Raw genomic sequence first — 20419 nt, 5'->3', positions numbered from 1 at the left:
CTGGGTTTATAACTTTATAAACTACTCTTAGACATTAGATCTTCAGTCACCAGAGTCCTACTCTTTGGATAGAGGTCATAAGTTCAGGGGATAAGAGTAAGATGCACTCAGTTAAATTAAGATAGTGATAGTTGATTTTTCAGCAATTAGGTCAGATCAAATAGGCTTACATCCAAATTGATCTGAAGAAGCACAAGCTATATTTAATGAGGAGCACATTTTATAGCATGCTGTTTTGACTACAAATTGTGAGCTATTCTTAATCTGAAAAGGAATCCTTACCATGCTTTAGTCAGAGGAACCTACCTGATGCTTTAATATATATGTGAGGCAGCTAAGAGTTGTAGTTGTAGGTTTGACAAATGATTGACTAGAAGAAAAAATTTAAAACTCCTGTTGTTTTTATGGGGAACAGAGTGCAAAAACATCAGGGTGGCTTTTAGATTTAAAAAAAAATTGAAGATGCCATGGTAAAGAAAAGTAGGGACCAGGCAATCCTCTTGAAATATGCTTTCTTAAAGCTTCCATTTGTCAGGCTGGGATGCTCTGATGCCTTGTTGTGAAGAAGAGGTAAGTAGGAAGTTTTCTAGGGCAGAACCTGAATGTTTCATCCATTGTTGATTACAAGACATATTTCTGAATTTTCTTTTGTAATAAAAAGCAACTGTGAGGCACAATATCTTAGATGGGGCCATTGAGAGGCCATCTATTTCACCCTGAATCATTCTGATGCTGACTAAAATGGTGGGGAGCATATGTAATATCCCTTTGGTGAGAACTGGAACATCCGAATCAACATTGGTCAGACTGAGTAGGACTGATAGTTCTTTTAGGGGAGAGGATAGATCTGCATCTCCCCCTTTTCAGAGGAATCCATTTGAGATTGCTTCAAAGAAAATGTGTATATCTTTGGTCTCCTAGGGCAAGAGGGTCCCAATATGGGTATCCAGGATCATATTGGAATGCTGGGTCTCACTCTTGATAGGAATGGTAAGTTACCAGGTTCTCTGGTTGACATATGTCATGTCTGAAATTTCCATGACAAACAAGGAATATAGTTGCACCCCTTTTTGGAACTGTTGTAGGATGAATCACCATAATACATGAACCAAAGCTGTGGGCTCCTGTCTGGAACTAATGGAATGTTTTTCTTCCTCTTGGACATTAGGAACATGTTATGAGCTCTACTTAGTAGGAACAGGGTGACTGATATCCTCTTGGTGTGATGATGAGTGTTTGGCACCCCCATGAGTACTGTCTCTGTCTAGAGATGACTCAGTGTCTTTTTGGTCTTCAAGAGAAATTTTCAGGGCTCTCTCAGTATCAGAGGCATTCCTCTGTCTTCTCCTGGTAAAAGTAGTGGGTCTGGGAATCTCATGAGGAGAGGTGAAATGCCAGAGGCTCTCTTTATGAGAGGGAGTGGTTTGTGTGCACTCTTCTGTAGAGATGGAGGATGTTATGCCCTCTTGGGGAGTATTTTTCAGTTTCCTAGGAGGATGAAGAATGTCTGAGCTCCTTTTGTGACAAAGAATATGGTTTGCAAGTCTTATGTTCAGAATTGAAATCTTGAGTGTTGCTATGGCCAAAAGAGGACTCTTTTGATGTGCTTTTTGTATACTTGGACTCTCTGTGAATGCTTTGGGGAGATGTGATACTTCTGAGACCCTTCTCAGGAGATGGCAAAGATTCACAGTCTCCTTTTGCAGAAGTAGTGAGTTTTCTATTGGTCTCAGTTTTAAGCTTGGAACCCCACTTGTCAGATTTGGAAGCTCTTACTACTCTTTTGAAAGAATGGTGGTTTCCAGCTCTCATCTTCTGATGGCACAGATTTTAAAACTGTTTGGTCTAAAGAGGCATGTCTTGTTATTGTTTCCCTCAATTTAGAATGTCTGTACCAATGTCCTGGAGAGGAAGAATGATTGAGACCTTCTTTAGTAGGGGAACTAGAACATGAGTCTAATTTGGCATACTTGAAAGATGTGAGGAATCATTCAGCAGAAAAAATATGTTCTTTTCACATGAGACTCAGGCAGAGTCAAACAGGAATGAGAGATCTGAACCCGGGGAGTTGGGCACAGTCGGCCCTCTGGCAATGAACAAGAAATATGTTTTCAGACATCAAGTTCTGAAAGAGAAGAACTGATAGCCTCTTCAGGATATGGGACAGATTTCAATATCCTTTGGGTAACACTGAAAAGAATAGAGCCTTTCTTGAGAAAAGAGAATTGTCTCTAGCATTCTTGAGAAGGAATAGCAAAAAACATTCATCTTGTGCACATGGTGACAGTCTCAGAATGTCTGTTGAACAGGAAGTTCCACAGTGACTTGGGTAGATGTCATAGGTTCTAGAAGCCCCTGGGCTGGTTGAGAAAGTTCTAGACATTCTTTCAGAGATATTGGTGTTCACAGGATTTCTTGTTCAGATATCAAAGTTCCCAGAGCACCTTCATTAGGTTTCAAAAGCCCCAGAGAATGTTGCACAGATGGCAAAAATTCTACAGAACCTGTAACAAAATGTGAAGTCATAAAAGTGGCCCTCTCCTCCCCCTGAAAAATTTTGTCTACACACCTGGACACACAGGTTGGTATCTCAACTACCTCTCAATATGAGTGTGGGTAGATGATGCTTCTCAAAGTCATCCAGTCATCTCTCCACTTCAGAGCCCCATAGAGGCTGTCCACCCACATTCAAAATCTGACCTGCAGGCTATCTAACATGGTGAGCTGAGGACAAGGACATGTCAAAAGAAGAAATGAATATTAGATTCCAACCTGCCCACTTGGAAGCCAAGCTCTGGCGTCAGGCCCACAGTTCTAAGCACCTACTAAGTAAGCATGTCTAGGCATCTGACCAGGAAACCAGGCAACCATTATGAGCTAATTTTAGCTTCCTCACAATCACTCTCCTGTAAACCTCCACAACACTACCACCACACCCCAGGCATGCACCAAACACCATGTACCACTCAGGGGAAAATGTGTTCCCCTTCCTTTCTGTCAAGAGCTTAAGTGATAGCTGGTAAAAAAAGACACCACTAACAACCACCAGGAGAAAAGCCTTACATTGATTTCTGCTTCTCCATTCCTATTAAGCTTCCTCCTGGTATCTGCTGTGAATCATACAAGACACCTCCCTTCCTGACTCCATCCACATGGGTATTACCTAAAGCTGACAGCCAGTTCTCTTCTTGTGGATGCAGACTCTTTGGTTTCTGGCCACAATCTGTCACTTCCCAGGCCATGGCACAAAACCCTGAAGGCACTGGTAGAATGATCCTCATCTGCTAAGGCACCTGTGTAGTGGAGTCAGAGAGCTCAGGAGACAGGGGAAGGTGAACAGAGACCACAGGGGGAGTTTGGGAACCAACCTTCTCCATTGGCATTAGTCTCAACACTGGCATCCCACATAGCAGCAGCATGCACATCACTGGACACATAGAACTCTGTGAGCTGCTCTGTGCATCCATGAGGCCTTTAGTTTCCCTGGATTGACCCCAGTTTCCCTGGATTGAGCCACTCTCACAGTGTGGTGGGAGATGAAAAGAATGGCCCCCACAAAAACCTTGGTCTACTTACCCAGTCACATAGGTTGGAATCTCAGGTATCCATCAATGAGTTCTGGTAGATGCTGCATCACAAAGTCATAAACTCTTCTGTTGACCACAAATGCCCAGAGGGTCTTGCTGCACACTTCCAAAATCTCACCTGCATTCCAGCTAGCATGATGACCAGAGTGCAAGCACATATATAAAAAAGAAGTGAATATTTCATCTCGACATGCCTTTTTGTAAACCAAGCTCTGGCCTCTGTCCCCCAATTCTAAGCACCTACAAAATAAGCATCACAGGGCAACTGATGAGGATACCTGGCAACCATTATGAGCTAATTCAAGCTCCCTCAGAATGTCTCTCCTCTCTCAAACCCTCCACCCCACCTCCATCACACCCCAGCCATTCAACAACTGCCATGGAGCACTCTGTGGACACTTTGATCTTCTTCCTGCCTCTAATGTCCCCAAGTCACTCTAACCATGGATCTTCTTTCTGTATCCTAGGACATACTCAACTATCTACCTGATCAAAAGTTAGGCACGCATGCAACTCAGAGCTCTCTGAGGGGATTCAAGTGGACCCAAGGTGATAGGCACCTAGACACAAAGCACAATGAGCATTCATCTCATGTCCCATCAGAATCCCTGCAACATATCCCCTCCACTCACCAATTCCTCCTAGACCAATTCACACCAAGGTCCCTTAGTCAGCCCAATAAAAATTCTCAAGATGCCACAAAACTTTCTTTGCAAGTTGCTCACTCCCACAGCCTGATAACAACTAGCTTGCTATATATTTAAATGTCTGTTGACTGTCTGTTTGTCTCTCTATCTGTCTGTCTGTCTGTCTGTCTGTCTGTCTATCTATTTATCTATATATCTGTCATTTCTCCATTATTTTAACTCATCATTTATTTTTTATACCTACTTATCTATATATCTACCTGACTTGCTACCTACCTACCTATTTACCTACCTACCTACTTACACACCTCTAAAATATCTCCTTTTGTGTGACCAATACATACACTTCCAGTTCCATTTCCTAGGGCAGAATTACCTTTCTGTTTACCATATGATAAGTTCCATTGTCATTTGTGAAATGATTTTCAGTAACAACCAGCAAGCCTTCTTTTTTTGAGCACTGACAGTCTCCATCAGTCCATTGCACTGTAGAGAGCATAAGTCAGAGCTTCATGGTGAGCAGGCCTGAGAGGCTGTGCTTCCCTAATCAGGACACCCAAACCTGATGTTGCAGGCCCTCCTCTCTGGTCAGCTGAACCTTGCTTATCCACAGGTCTCCTCTGGACTTAGAAGTTGACAGGAGGCCCTAGTTCAGCCTGTACAGCCAGAATATAGTGGCTACAAGCACATCTGCCACTATGTTCACGGGCACATATATGTGATCTTGCAAGAGAGAATGCTCCTGCACTTTTGTGTGTGCATGCATTCTCCTGACTTTAAGGTTTGGAAATAAGGATTTTGGTCCATAAGTTTCAGGGGAAGAGGAAGTTGTGCATGGTGGAGACTGAAGAGTCCCCCATCACAGGTGCTTCTCAACTGCAGGATATATGCCAGGCACTGAAGGGTGCAGCAGGAGAGAGTCAAGCAGTAAGAAGTTTCAGCTTGTACTTGCATAGCATCCTGTGAGAGCCTACCTAAACCTCATTCTAACCATGACCCTAAGGTCTGAGCATCAGAAACAAAGGTGTGGACATGAGGACCAGGAGCTGGGCACACCCACTAAGTGCCCATCCAGAACAGTGGGAGTGGGCCAGGCCCAGAGATTGATCAAGCCTGAGACTGCCTGACTTTTCCAACACAAAGTTTCCCTAAGCTCAAGCCAGTATGCTTTTTTGAAAAGGCAGACTCTTCTGTCCATTTTTACACTCTAACAATTTGCAAGGTGATGGCACCCAGACAGAAAGCTCTCCCAGGATGATCCTCAGCTCATAGGGCAGCCAGGTGGTAGAATCAGGGCTCAGGGAACAGGGAAATGTTAACAGAGGCCACAGGGGTTTGGGGTGGGGGACTAACCTTCTCAATTGGCATTAGTCCCAACGTAGGCTATCCACTTAGCTGCAGGAGGCACTGCAGAGAAATGGGTAACTGTTGTATGTGTTCCTGAGGCCTTCATTTTCAACGAAAAGAGGCCCTCTCCTCCCCCTGGAAAATTTTGTCTACACACCCAGGCACACAGGTTGGTATCTCAACTACCTCTCAATTTGAGTTCTGGTAGATACTGCTCCTCAAAGTCATCCAGTCATCTGTCCACTTCAGAGCCCCATAGTGGCTGACTGCCCACATTCAAAATCTGACCTGCAGGCTATCTAACATGCTGAGCTGAGGACAAGGACATGTCAAAAGAAGAAATGAATATTAGATTCCAACCTGCCCACTTGGAAGCCAAGCTCTGGCCTCAGGCCCCCAGTTCTAAGCACCTACTAAGTAAAAATCTTTAGGCAACTGACCAGGAAACCAGTCAACCATTATGAGCTAATTTTAGCTACCTCACAATCTCTCTCCTCTAACACTCCACACCACTGCCACCACACCCGAGGCATTCACCAAACACCATGTATCACTCAGGGGAAAATGTGTTCTCCTTCCTTTCTGTCAAGAGCTTAAGTGATAGCTTGTTGGAAAGGACCCCACAAACAACTACCAGGAGAGAATCCTTACATGGATTTCTGCTTCTCCATTCCTATTAAGCTTCCTCCAAGTATCTGCTCTGAATCATAAAAGAAACCTACCTGCCTGGCTCCATCCACATGGGTATTTCCTAATGCTGACAGCCAGTTCTCTTCTTGTGGATGCAGACTCTATGATTTCTGGCCACACTCTCTCACTTCCCAGGTCAAGGCACAAAGCAAAGATGGTCCTCATAGGATGATCCTCATCTGGTAAGGCACATGTGTGGTGGAGTCAGAGAGCTCAGGAGACAGGGGAAGTTGAACAGAGACCAAAGGATGAGTTGGGAACCAACCATCTCCATTGGCATTAGTCTCAACACTGGCATCCCACATAGCATCAGGAGGAACTGCAGTGGACACATGGCACTCTGTGAGCTGCTCTGTGTATACACGAGGCCTTCAGTTTCCCTGGATTGATCTCAGTTTCCCTGGATTGAGTCACTCTCAGAGTGTGGTGGTAGATGAAAAGAAGGGACCCCACAAAATCCTTGGTCTACTTACCTAGTCACACAGGTTTGTATCTCAGTTATCCATCAATGAGTTCTGGTAGATGCTGCCTCACAAAGTCATCCCATCATCTGTTGTCCAAAAAGGCCCAGAAGGTCTTGCTGACATCTTCCAAAATCTCACATGCATTCCAGCTAGCATGATGAGCTGAGGACAAGGACATATCTAAACAAGAAGTGAGTATATCATCTCCACATTTCCCCTTGAAAACCAAGCTCTGGCCTTGGGCCCCCAATTCTAAGCACCTACAAAATAAGCATCTCCGGGCAACTGTGCAGGATACCTGGCAATCATTATGAGCTAATTCAAACTCCCTCAGAATCTCTCTCTTCTCTCAAACCCTCCACCCAACCTCTGTCACACCCCAGCCACTCACCAACTGCCATGGAGCACTCTGTGGACACTTTGATCTTCTTCCTGCCTCTAAAGTCCCCAAGTCACTCTCACCATGGATTCTTCTTTCTATATCCCAGCACACAACCACGTACCTACCTTGGTAGGGACTAGGCACACATGCAACTCAGAGCTCTCTGAACGGATTCAAGTGGACTCAAGATGACAGGCAACTATGGAAAAAGCACAATGAGCATGTCTCACTTGTCTCACCAGCATCCATGCAGCACAATTCCTCACCAACTCCTCCTTGACCTATTCACACCAAGGTCTTCTGAGAGTGCACATTGGAAATACTCAAGGTGTCTTCAAGCTTTCTCTCCAAGAGATCACTAACACAGCATGATCTATCTATCTATCTATCTATCTATCTATCTATCTATCTATCTATCTATCTATCTATCTATCTATTTAACTGGCAATCTATGTATCATTTACCTTTTTCTACCTACCTACCGAACTACATATCTAGCTACCTACCAACCTTCCTACCTACTTACATACCTCCTATCTTTCTATCTATCTAGCTCTATCTATCTATCTATCTATCTATCTATCTATCTATCTATCTATCTATCTATCTTTTTCTACCTACCTAAATACCTACCTAATTCCTTCTAGCTCTTTTGGCTTGCCAATGTATACACATCCAGGTACATTTTCTATGGCAGAAGCACCTCTTTGTTTACTAGATAATGAATATCATGATCATTTCTGAAATGCTTTTCACTATCCACCTGCAAGCCTTCCTTTCCTGATCACTGAGAGTCTCCAGAGTTCCTCTCCTGCACTGTCGAAGGCTTAAGTCACAGCTGGTGTAAGTAGACCCATCTAACAACCACCAGAAGAGAAGTCTAACATTGCTTTCCACTTCTGCCTCCCTCCCAAGCTTCCTGGAGGCATCTGCTCTGATACAAGCAAGACAGCTCTTTCTATCCAGGCAGTCCTGCTCTGGAGGTGCAAGAGCCACCACCCTAAACAAGGAAGAATCCTGTCATCCTCTATATTATTTATTACTAAACAAATGTCTCATCCTTTTACCAAGACAGAAAGGTACCCTCAGGAACAATTGCCCTGTTGTCCACATTAAGGTTTTCTACACCTTGTGCCAACCTGACATCTCGAGGTGAAATCACAAGTGTGACATTGCAGGTATAACTTTAAGGGCATGAGGGTGTTCCGAGCCCCTCTGTGTCCCGTTTGCCCATGAAAAAGACACGTGAGGCAGTGTTTGGGTAGTTACTACAGCGAGGATTTACTTATTGTATAAGCAGAAGTGGAAAGACAGAAAGACCGGAAAAGGCACTGCTTATATACACCCTAGAGTGACGTGTTCACTTCTGATTGGCTGTTCACTCATTACCCATAATACGCCCCGGGATGGGCAGTGATTTTGGCACGCTTTTTGCCTTTTGCACCTGCGCAGTCAGGTGTTTACTTGTGGAGACACGGGATGTCAGCACCATCTTCCAATGACGGAATGTATCACCACTAACCACGGCTTCCTACATGACATCATGAGTTTTTCATCATGGGTATGACAGGTTTGACATGGGTATGACATCACTGTTGTGAAATCATGGGTATGATATCATGGCTATGACATCATGGGTATGACATTATGGGCATAACATTATGTGTATGAAATCATGAGTATGACATCATGAGAGTGAAATTACAGGTATATCATCATGGTATGACATCATGGGTATGATGTAGGTACAACCTCACAGATGTGACATCATGGGTGTGGCAACACAATTATGACATCATGTGGTGATTCTGGGAAGGTGGTTGTCTTCTACGATTGACATAGGAAGACAAGATATACACATCTATAGCAGGTGAGCAGTTAGTGAGTCATGGCACAATTATTATACATTATTGATATGAAGATGTAACTGTTAATATCACAGTATATATGATATAACATATGTAATTTATGATATATAATGTAATATATAATATAATGTATATTAACATTATAATATAGAATACCAATATACTAAAATATGTAATATATTAATTAATATAATATATCAATATAATAATATAGTATACAATATAATATTCACAATTAATATCTTAATAATTTAATACAACATATTAATATAATTATTTTATATTGTATTATATATAACATGTTGTAAATATAAATATATAATATAGTGTAATATTATTTATATGATACAGTTTAACCAAATATTTTCGTCAAATGTTCTAAACATTTTTCAACAATATTTTCTCTATTTACATTAATGTTATCACTAATTTTAAAAATAATGCCTTCAATTTTATTAAAATTTTTCCATGCTACTATTGACTTTTTTCCTATTTTTTCCTAGCAGTCTTCACTTTTATAATGAATTTTCTATGTCAATCAATTGTGAATTTTTTAGAGATTTCTCTATAAACAGATTCACTATTTTCATACTTTCTTTCTTCATTTAATTTTACTTTTTTATTAGATATTTTATTTACACTTCAGATGCCATCCACTTTTCCCATTCCCCTCCTTAGAAAACCTCTATCCCATGCCCCTTTTTTCCATTTTGCATTTATACATTTTTTAAAAAATATTAATCATAGGCTTACAAGTTTGGTATTGTTCCATCAGAGGTGTAACCCACTACCCAACCTAGATATGTCAACTATCTTTGACTGGTAGGGATACATGAACATCTGCCTCCCTGTCTCCCCCTCTCTCTCTCTTTCATCACCTAGATTCTGCTCTCCTTCTTCTCCTCCTCGTCTTACTCCTCCTCTTCCTGTCAGTACTCCTTCCACCTTAACTCCTTTTACATATCACCCTTCCAGTTAAAAGGAAACTTTTCTCTCAAAATACAATTAGAGCATAGTTATGCCGATTTGTACCAGTGAGGTACAAGATAGTCCTAATACACAGTCCATCATTTTGTTGACTAACCAGAACTTCTGTCATCTCTCCTAACTAAAACATTTCGTTCTGAACCTGGCTTTAGGATGAATGTCAGCTGACGACCATACACTCAAATCTTTTCTCTTATGGTAAATTGCCAGGATTGGCTATGAGGCTATAAGTTGTAACCCAGAATGACTGAGTTAAATATAATTGTGGGAAACACAAAGCATAGCTTCTGAAACTTAGCCAATTTATAGAGACCTCTGAACACCTGGACACTCCCTTTACTTCAAAACGTTGGAGCATCTGTTCTTCCGTCTTCTGGCCCAAGATCATCTGACAGACCTTATTGTTCCAGCATTATTCAGGGCTGAATACTCTGTCTAGGCAGATATAATCAGTTGACTATTCTGCAAGTGTGTCCTTTTCTGGACAGTAATTTGTCTGTAGATGGGAAGAGGCAATTCTTGTCTAGTGGTTTTCTCACCACAACTGGAGTAACACCAAAGATGCACAATTTCTTCTTAGAATTCAATATAGGAAGCTGTCAGGAGCAGACAGGTCTCTAATCAAAATGAATATTAATACAGAAATGTTTGTCACATCAATTCTCTGGATTTCTGATGTTTTGAAAACCAACTATTCATGTAAGGTAATCTGCACTGTTGTCTGTTAACTCCACTCAGCTATCTCTAAATAAAACATAGGAAACACCCTAACAATAAACTCCAAGCCATGAATTTGCTATAGTCCCTTAACTCACAGGCTGTCCATCTCAAATCAGTTAAAAAGTTAAAGAAGGACTGGGTCTAAGCCTTGTATTCCTAAATGTGTTATACTGCTACAATTCCTATGAGAGTAACAATATTAACCTCACTTTTATATCAATAAGAACCTGGTACCAATGAAAACCTTAAAATTTGTAATCAAAGTAAATTGGTGCCATTTAAGAATTTATATCTTCATCTTGATAATAATTGTACAAATTTCTACTAATAGGTTATGGCTATGCAATAAATCCTAGCTAATCCTCTCTATTCCCACAAAGCCACTACTTTTCCCTAGAAAGCCAGCCCAACATTTACACCTTAGTCTCCAAGCCCAGGGAATAGGGGCACTGACTCTTCATTAGCTTCTTCAAGCTGATGATGGGCATTGAGATATTAGAAGACGAGTGGGGGAAGGGCAAATTGACAGGCCTCTGATGCTGTGTCTTCACTGCCTCCAGATGGAATTCCCGGACCTCAGAGGTTTGAGCAGGTCTGCCCAGCTTGCTTGTTGAGTAAATACACGAAGGGTGATTTTTCTATATCTCTCTTCATATAAACCAAAGTTTTGTACAAATGTTTTATGTTTTTAACAACTTTTTATATGTACCTTAATTTTTATCACTAACTTTTAATACAAACCTTTACTTTTATCAAAATTTATTTCCATGCAAATATTCAATTTTTCCATAAATTTTCTTAAATCATCTTCAGTTTTTTAATGCATTTTTCCATGTAAATCTTAATTTTGTATTTTTTTCACATTGTTTGTTAATAGAATTTTTCCTCATATAATACATAATGATTATACTTTTATAAATTGTATATTATATTCTGAAGAAATAATATTTCACATGTATATAGATATGTGAAACAACATATATGCTTGTCTGTTTGTTTTAGGTGAATCTCATCCTCTATCAATTGTTTTGATATCTAATCAATAAAACATGACATCCATGAATAGTATTTCTTTCAAGCACACATTGGAATACACCCGTGATATAAAATAGTCTATCGTTGGAATACAAACATTATATAAAGTAGTTTATAATTAGAATATTCATTAATTCTTTCAATTTCACTCAAATTTAGGATGTTAATTTCTGAAAGTGGTTTTAAATAATATTTAATTAATTTCAAATAATCTTAAATAATATCAAATAACTTTAATTTTAAACAATTTTAAATAATTTAATTAATTATAAATGAGAATATGAAATAATTCTCATTTTTCAGTAATTTTCATTTAGGACATTAATTTCAAAATGTATTTTATGTAGGAGATTTAAATATTTTAAAATAAATTTAATACAATTAAATAGTATTGGAATAATTTTAAATAATTTTCATTTAGTACATTAATTTCTAAATGTATTATTTGTATAAGATTTAAATCATTTGAACAAAAATTATAAAAATTGTTAAATAATTTTAAAATAATTTTAATATTTTTAAACTATTCTAAATAGTTTTAATTTAGGAAATCAATTTCAAAATGAATTTTTACATAATTTGTAAATAATTTATAGTATTTTACATAATTAACATTTACAATGATAATTTTCAAATTGGTATTAAATAAATTCATCTACAATTTTTAATAATTTTATATAATTTTAAATAATTTTTATTAATTTTAATTTACGACATTTATTTCCAAATGAAATTTTAAAAGTAATTTTAAATAATTTTAAACAATTTTGAATTAGGACATTACCTTCTAAATAAATTTTTAATTATTTCTTAATAATTTTTAAATCATTTTAATTCATTTTTAGTTTTAACTTCTGCCATCACTCATAATATCACACAGGGTTATCTTTTTAACTTTTCACATTGTTTTTCATCAGATTAAAGATCTGAAGAAGACATATTTCACGTTTATTGAAAATAGATTTATTAGTTCTAAAATATAAACTGATTATAGTTTCATGAATTATTTGCAGATAGATAGATAGATAGATAGATAGATAGATAGATAGATAGATAGATCAATAAAATTGCACGAAGTATAGATAGATAGATAGATGAAACAAAATACATGCATATCAATTTGGGTTAGGAAAATAGCCCCAACCTAAAAAAAATTATATATATGTATAGATATATATTACATTAATCTGTATAATGTATTTTGTATACATTATAAATAAAGTATATAAAATATACATACAAAAATATACATATATATTAATTATATATAAATATATATTATAAATATAGATATAAGATTATACATATAATTAGTATATATAATATATATTAATTACAGTTTTCACTCAAATTTCTTGAAAATAGATTCCTTACTACTATAATACATATAGATTACAATGTTATATATTATATATTATATCACACTCTTTCTAGATTTTCCCCAGCTCCTCTCTATCTTCAATTTACTTCCTGTCTTCCTCTCATTTGGAAATCAGGTTTCTTGGACACAATACTCTAATGTGACCCAGGATGGTGAAAGATGAAGTAAAATCAATATAATCAATATGATCAAAATGATCAATACAATCAATAACAGGACATAGAGAGAAGAGTTCCAGTCACAGGAAGCTCTGCTTCTCTTACGATAGTGAAAAATTTTCACCTTTACATTTTAATTATTATATATATGTACAATACGTGAAATATAAATAAAATATCCAATAATAAAAACATTTCTTCATAGCTATTACTCATTTTTAAAAGATAGATTGTTATTTAAATGCATATGTAATGTAAATAAAATATCCACCAATTAATATATAAGGATATATTACATTTATCATATCACATTATATAATATTTAATACTATTATTATATATTAATATGTTATATATAAATATATTATATGTTAATGTATTATATATTTTTAAAATATATTATTATATTACATGTATGCATAATATTATCCAATACTAAAAAAGGATATATAAAATTTATTCATGGCCATTATACATTTTCAGATCAAAGTTTTGTCATATAATAATGTGATGTGAATTAAATATCCAACAATAAATAAGGAGATATTAAATGTATTATATATTATTATATATTGATACATTTTAATATTAATATATAATTATTACACAATTTTTATATATTATCCAATAATAAAAAATGATGTATATATATGTATACAAATTATGTATATATACATAATTTATATATATACATATATATTAGTTCGTGGCAACTATATACTTTCAGACCATAATGCATAAATAATAAATAAATAAATGACTAAACAATTAAATGTGAATCCTGATTCAGCATCTTCCAACAATATCCATGATCAGTACTTCATTACCTAAGTGTCTGGGTTCACTTTAATTTATTATTATTATTATTATTATTATTATTATTATTATTATTATTATTTATTATTATTATTATTATTATTATTATTATTATTCTTTTTTGACTGCAATGACTGCTGTCATTCATCACTGCGGTATTACATCATGGGTGTGACATCATGAGTGTGACATTACAGTTTTGACATCACAGGTGTGACATCATGGGTATGTCAAAATGGTTGTGAAATTCCTCAATGTGTTTCCAGAGTACATATAAGGACTGAATAAAGCATTCCATTGAGATTACTTCTCAATGGCAAAAAGCAGAGAAAAAAAGTGTCATTACCCAATTTTTCATCTACATTCCTTTGAAGTCTTAAATTTAATTATGCATAGTATCAGAAAAATATTTTGTTTTCAGAACAGTTGTTTTAATTTTTTTAAATACCTCTCACCCCCATATGCCTGAAAAGAAAGGACATTTGGATCTCCTGGATCTGGAGTTACAGGTTGAGTTTGGGAACAGTACTTTCGTCTCTGCTAGAGTAGCAAGCACTTTTAACAGCTGATCCATCTCTCCAGACACTTAATTTCTTTACTTAAAGAACATATTTGAAAAATAACCTGCAGGCACAAGCCTGAATTTAAAAGGAATATTTGGGCTGGATAGTGGTGGCACACACCTTTTATCCCAGGATTTGGAAGCCAGAGGCAGGGAGATGATGGTGATGGAATAATGATCAATAATCAATGCTAATCAATAACCCATATTAATCAATAATTAATAAACAATACTAATCAATAACCAATAATGATCAGTAATTGATGGTACCTGCCTTTAATCTAAGCACATGGGAAGTAGAGGCAGGCGAATTTATGAGTTCAAGGCCAGCCAGGTTTACAAATTGAATTGCAGGACAGTCAGGGCTAAACAGAGAAACCTTGGCTCAGAAAATAAAAATGAGGAGGGGTGTTTGGAAAAGTCTAAGACAGCTATATAATGAAAAAAAGAGGTTTTGGGGGCAGACTGAAAGAGATAAGTAACATTTTGTAGGAATTTTAAATGACAAGCAGATAGCCCAAATTCTAAAGCCAGTAGGAGAATCCTAGATGGATTCTGAGGGACAACTATTAATGATCAATAATCAATACTAATCACTAATAGTAATCAATGACCTATAATCAATACTAATTAAAGTGATATAGTAGAAAAAACATCAAATGGGATGGTTCATCTTGACTATCAACTCAGCTTGATTTCAAATGAACTTAGAGACACACCTATGAGCATATCCGTAATTATTTTTTGAGAGATGACAAGCTATCCCAGGTAGTGCCCTTAGTGCATGGACTTTCCCTTTACCCCTACCATGAGGAAAAAGCGAGGGAGAATGCTTACTTCCAGATACTCTCTTTGAATGTTTATGCGATTAATCAAATCCAGTACCACAGCCAGGCAGTGGTGACACATGCCTTTAATCCCAGCACTAGGGAGGCAGAGGCAGGAGGATGATGGTGATGGAATAATGATCAGTAGTTATGATAATCTATTCAATAAAATCAATGGCTAATAATCTATACTAATCAATATCCAATAATGATCAATAATTGATGGAGCATGCCTTTAATCTCAGCATTTGGAAAGCAGTGGAAGGGGAATTTCTGAGTTTAAGGCCAGCCTGGTCTACAGAATGAGTACCAGGATAGCCAGGGCTACAAAGAGAAACCTGGTCTCAAAAAAAACAAAACAAAACAAAACAAAACAAAACAAACAAACAAACAAAAAAAACCAAAATCCAATACCATCAAAATTATGGCACTAACAATTTCTCAAAATAAATCAGGATATGTTCTCTCCTGTGAGTCACATGTAACTTATCCTATAAAATAAATCCTAAAAGTGTTAACACCACTATGTGAAGTTACACAGAAGTTTTGATAAAATTTATGCAAAATCATTTGTGTGTGGCAGCCCATACCTTTAGATCCAATACAGAGATAGCAGAGGCAGGTGGCTGTCTAGGAGACTAAAACAAGCCTGCTCTACATAGCAGGTTATAGTGCTATGTAGCAAGAGTTTCTCTCAATAAAACCAAAAAAGAGGATGAAAGAAGTAAGCAGTGTTTACTATCCCTGTCACCATCATCACCAATTATTGATCATCATTGTTTATTGATCACTATTGGTTACAGATTAGTATGGATTGTGGTGAGAATTGATTATTAATTGTCCCTTGGTGACAAGGCCATGGGATTAGCTTTTGTGATAATATATGACCATGTATTGGGGTGCCCAAGTCCGATTACAAATTTTTGTTCAGAATATATATATATGCTGTTGTATGAGATGTGCTTAATTAGAGCAAAGAGCAGAGTTAAGCCTGTGTCTGCCATGAAACATCCCCATGAGAAGACTTGAGCTGAGGGATCTGTCTCAGCAACACCTGCCTGAAGATTCCTGCAAGATACTTCCTACAATCACATAGACCTACTAACATTATCTATTCATTTGAAATAAAACTTTCACTTGAATATCCTGAAGCTGATGTATCATATCATTATAGCCTCTTGTAATCTGCAAACACAGTTATGTCTTTGCATGTCTTAGCTCCTAGATATCTATAGGCCAAGATCATATAAATAAGTACTTCTGACAAACAAATGCAAAAAGTTTACACAGAGTCTAAACTGTATAGATTCATATAACCAATTCCAAAGTTAAGGGAAATTAGTAAATTCCCTTGTGCTAAACAGAAATGCAAAAAGTTTACACAGAGTCTAAGCTGTATAGATTCATATAACCAATTCCAAGGTTAAGTGAAGTTAATAAATTTCCTTGTGCTAAACAGAAAAGCAAACATAGGGAAGCTACCTCAGGGAAGAAATGTGGAGTCCTTGTGGAAAATACAGCCTCTGAGCTTTGGCATTTCTGATTGGGTTGTGCATGCACATATATATATGCTCTCACAAAAGGAAACTTTTCTAATTAAAATTATTGAGCTTATTACAATTTTTACTCATGCAATTGGGAGCTATGCTACAGTAAGAGGATTCTGAGAAAAACTGATAGACAAATAAAACCACACAGAATCTTCCATTTTGTAAACTTGTGTTTATCCTGAAACAAAGTCAATGTCTCATAATATAAATTTATATCATTAAAGTTTATTATATATATATATATATATATATATATATATATATATATATATATATGTGTGTGTGTGTGTGTGTGTCTGTGTGTGTGTGTGTGTGTGTACATGTGTGTGTGTGTATACACACATATACATTTGAGAAACACTTCTAAATTACGTTGAAGCCCACTGTGATTGGATATCTTCTATTATCAATGCAATATGGGAGACTCCTTTCAATAGCAGGATTTCTTCTTCACTGAGATTGTTTGGGGAAAACATCCACTTTTCTCTCTACCAGATGAGCATCACATACTCTCAGTTCGATTATGGTATCGATTTTATTTTTTCTTATAAACACTTTTCAATTAGAAACTGAGATTCCTGAAATGCTTCCACATGCTAATGAGGCATTCCAGGTACCCTAATCCAATAGCTAATGACCATTAGCCATCTTGACTGTTCCTACTCTATTTTTCCCAAAGTTTCATATCACCCTAAGTAAAATTTGAATCTATGTACCTTGGTCTCTATATCCAAAAGCAGGAAAATGTTCACACATAGTTCAAGCTAAGTAGATTCATATTACCAATTACATCGTCATATGAATATAAAGGGTAATTATGAACATAAACTGTGTGAAAAACATCCTGGACCTTAAACATAAACCAGGAAGAATCAATCAGGAAGGCCAGAAAAGTAAAGACATTTAATTTTTTAGTTGAATGGCAAATCACTTTGTAGATTCAACTACAATAGTTCACTGTTGTTTTCACATCATGTGCAGTACTAAAGAAATTGCTTGTCAATTCATGTTGCTGTCACATCAGAAAGCTTTTACATAACCAATTGTTCTCATCATTTTCCTTTTCTTTATGGTATTAATGCTTCATAGAAACAGAATGGTGTCTTCTATACTGATTTATCTTTATTTAATGATAATAAATTTAATAATAACTTCCACCCATATCCTTATTGTCCTCCCTGTCTACAGTTCCTTACAACTTAGGATGTTCATATTATTAGTAGAAACTTTGAGAATCCAGGCAGCAATTGCATTATTTGTGCACAGGTTGGATAGCTATGCCAAACAAGTCTAACTCTTCAGTTTTGGGTTCAGCTACTCAGATCTGTGTGTAAATGAAACCATGCCATTATGGGTAATTGGACTCAAGACTATACTTGATTTTCTGGACCAGCTTGTACTTCATGGACTTCTAACCATAGAGGACAGCCTTGGTGAAATGTGGACTTTTCCAAGGGCATTTCAAGTCAGGAAGAATGTAGGAACTCATCCTGTTGTGTTAGAAAGGGGAGAAATGAAACCTTTTTGAGAAGTAGAAAGTCTCGTGTACCAGGCACTAGAGGGGTTGTGTCAGACAGAGAAGGCCAAACAGCCAGGAGCAAACCCTCTTGAACAAAATGAAAACATTTCAGATTAATTTGTTAAGTAGAGACATATTAAGTAATTCCTTGTGACCAGGAACATCCCCAATACCACTCAGCTTCTATTCATTCTCAAAGTCTAGAAGAGACATATGTTTGGAAGTTACATTGCAAATTGGCAGCAATATTAAAGTACATATACTAGTCTCATAGGCATTCTTTCTGTAATCTTAAATCTATCATTAGCTACGTAGGGGTTGCTATGAAGGGTAGATTTTCCACTATGACTGATTATCAGCATACAGACACATAACATGAGTTGTGGGCTCTGGAAACAAGAATCAGTGTGGTATGAAGTCGCTTCTATCATAAGGGTATTTTTCTACCCATCTGGGTTAAAAGTGGAAGTCTCTCTTACTTAGAGTAGCTTGGTCTGTTTTGTCCCAATGTATAAGGAATTGAGTTTACCATGCATGAAATAATGCTGAAAGGTATGAGATAATATTATTCAAAAGAGTATATAAAATTTCACGTTTGGCAGAAAAGAAATGTATGTTCCTTTTGGTCAAAGATATTGGTCACATTAAACCTTGTACATGTGTGTAACCTCTAAGGCTACATTGATGTTTTTTCTGTCATGAATGCATGCCATCTGCAGCCTTCCCAACTCACTTTTCTTAGTCATTCCTTCAACTTCCTTCTTCATCTCATTCACTGCTCCTCTGTTTCCTTTCGAAAAGAGCAGGATTCCCTGGGATATCAACTAAACATGCAGAATAGAGCAAGCATAAATATAACTATCCTATCAAAGCTGGATGAGGCAGTCCATTAGGAAGAAAACAATCACACAAACAGACAAAACAGTCAGAGACATCCCTACTCCCACTGTGCGGAGTCCAAGAATAACAAGTTAAACAACCACAGCATTTATGAAGAGGGCCTACTGAAGACACACAGGGGATCTGTGGTTCTATCTTGAACCCTTATGAACCTTGCTTAGTTAATGTTGTGGGCTGTCCTCTTCTGGTGTCCTTGACCCTCTGGTTCCTACAACCCTTCCTCTTCATCTTCTACTCAATTCCCTGACCTCTCCTAAATGCTTGGCTGTGGATCTCTGTATATGCTACCATCAGCTCCTATAGAAATGTCTCTGATGCTTAGATAATACAGTGATCTTGATATTTGGTATAGCCAAATATCGGGAATTATTTCCTTGACTTTTGTGGCCAAAGTCCTCTTTGGTTCTAACCTAGCACTTTGTGCCAATAAAATTTTAGATTCTGACCATCTAGGGAGTGTTGGATATAGGGTCCTTCACGTGTCTTCTTGAGCCTTAATGTAGACTAATCATGGGTTGTCCACTGCCACGAGCTCTAAGCTACAATTGGATGTTCAGTAACAACTGTAAATTATAAAGTGCCTCCCCAGTTAATCCAATAGAAGGTGCTGTATTAGGGCATGAAAAACTGCCCTACTATTTGCCAGAGTTCCTTTGTAGCTGTTCTGTAACTTAGCATCTAGTTTTTTGAATCTCTGGTCTTTGTAGGGCATTGGGCATCTGAACTTGTGACAAGTCTGTCTAATGAGACCATGATGTGCAAAGTCCCTCATGTTTTTGCTAGTCAAATGCTTCCCTCTTTGGGAGACACTGACGGGGCCATCCAGGCCATGGAGTCTGGAAATTCAGCAACTGCTTGCCCTTTTGGGGTAGAGTGTGAATATTTGGTTGGTGGACACTGAAGGGAGTCCCAGGCCATGGGGGCTGAGAAACAGGAGGTCTATGTTCAGAGGTTAAAGTCCATGTTGAGGCTCGCTGGC

The sequence above is a fragment of the Arvicanthis niloticus genome, assembly GCF_011762505.2.
Source record: "Arvicanthis niloticus isolate mArvNil1 chromosome Y unlocalized genomic scaffold, mArvNil1.pat.X SUPER_Y_unloc_8, whole genome shotgun sequence".
NCBI classification, from domain to species: Eukaryota; Metazoa; Chordata; class Mammalia; order Rodentia; family Muridae; genus Arvicanthis; species Arvicanthis niloticus.
This window is presented reverse-complemented; position numbering follows the sequence as displayed.